Source organism: Fukomys damarensis, unplaced genomic scaffold (genome assembly GCF_012274545.1).
Source record: "Fukomys damarensis isolate Sample0158 unplaced genomic scaffold, DMR_v1.0_HiC HiC_scaffold_3, whole genome shotgun sequence".
In the NCBI taxonomy this organism is placed as follows: domain Eukaryota; kingdom Metazoa; phylum Chordata; class Mammalia; order Rodentia; family Bathyergidae; genus Fukomys; species Fukomys damarensis.
Window position 1 is genome coordinate 9,576,833 of NW_022900915.1, and position 1,671 is coordinate 9,578,503.

The window sequence follows — 1,671 nt, forward strand, 5'->3', positions numbered from 1 at the left end:
GAGCCCATACTTTACTGACCTCCTGTAATCCAAGTTTTAAAAGTTTTAAAAGACTTTTTCAAACAAGAGACAGTAGATAGATATATGTTGCTAAATGTTAACTGTCCATATTCACATAGAGACCCAGTGTGATCTGTGAGTCCAGTTTACAGAGGAGGAGGAAACAAGCTAGCGTTCTATGCCCACTACACAGGGGCCGAGCACCCACCAGCTTCCAGCACAAGAAAGGAAGCAGGGTTTTTTCTCTACAAAGCACAGTGGTTTTGATTCCTTACACCTTCTGTTGCAACAGGAAGGGATAAAAATGAATTTAGAATAGAATGCCACAGAGACTCTTTTCCCGTTGTATTGTGCTCAAGGTGTCACCTCACAAAATTAAGTTGAGAGCCATGGTGTTTGGGAAAAGAGATCCCAAGAACACAGTGACTGAGCATGCGGGGTGTGAGGTGGAGAATGCAACTTGCTCCCAGGCACTTAGAGAAAATTTAAGAAAAAAAGGAAAAAAGTCTGGACTCCATTAGTGTTCAACTCATTTTCTTCTTCATTCTCTTCTTCTTCCCCTCCATCATCATCCTCACTTTCTTTTCCTTCACCCTCACTGATTTTTACAACAACATCTTCCAATTCTTCTCCTTCTGCTTCTTTCTCTCCTCCTCTTCTTCCCCCTCCTTCTTCTTCCTCATCTTCTGAACTTTCCTCATCATCTACAGCAGGGACTGAGTAGTATTGCAATGGCTTTGGCCAAGTAGCACCTTTGATGAGCCTCCTAACACATCTGCATACTCCTCTGAATACTTAACAAATCAGGTAAAGAAGCTCCTTGGTCTCTCGTGTTGTCACTTTCTACTGGCTTCATTCTGCATTTGACTTGAATATTTCATCACACCCTTTTCAGATTTCCATTTGACTTCGGTGGAACTCTCAGTCTGATGAATTTCTTTGGAGAGAACTTTGTTTTCAAAGTAAGGATTTTCATCAAAATAAAGATCTATTCTTTGTTGTATATCTTTTAAAGATCTATTACCTTACTGTATATCTTTCCATTCTGCCACTGTAACTCTGGTCAAATGATATAATGCTTCCTCCCTTTCCTTCCCAGGCACTGCAGACCTTTGTGGATGGCTAACAAATGTTCTTACTGAAAACTTTGGGATTTTGGCAATCGGTTCTGACCTCTTTGGAAGACAAATTTATGTTTCTGTTCTACTTTCAATATCTTCTCACTGGCTTGCTCATTATGTCTGTCTTATTTAATTCTGTACTTTAGCAGTATGTTTAATTGCTTCCTGTTCTTTTTCTCTTGGGCAAACCTGGCAAGGCTGACACGAGACCTGGAGATCTTGGGGCACAAGGCTGCCTGGACTTCTTGGTTGGAGGAGTGAGACTAGTGCATGGGAGCCAGGACATGAGGAAAACCCACCACTGGCATGAGAGGCATCCGGAGTCACAGGAAGCAGCCCAGGAACTCCAGTGGTTTCTTTCTCCATAAATAGACAAGAATTCTAACATCCATGTAGAACCTCAAAAGACTCTGAATAGCCAAAATAATCTGGACCCCAAATAAAGCAAAAAGTATTATGATTTCCAATTTCAAAATAAGTAACAAAGCTCTATAGTCAAAACAGTTCTAATACTGGCATAATAATAGACATATAAGCCAAAGAATCAAAA

General features: G+C 40.6%; 1 pseudogene; it reads right to left on the reverse strand.

Annotated features, from left to right (window-relative positions):
- Positions 1 to 474: 474 nt before the first annotated feature.
- On the reverse strand, positions 475 to 1,407 carry LOC104864357 (annotated as a pseudogene).
- Between the last annotated feature and the right edge of the window lie 264 nt (positions 1,408 to 1,671).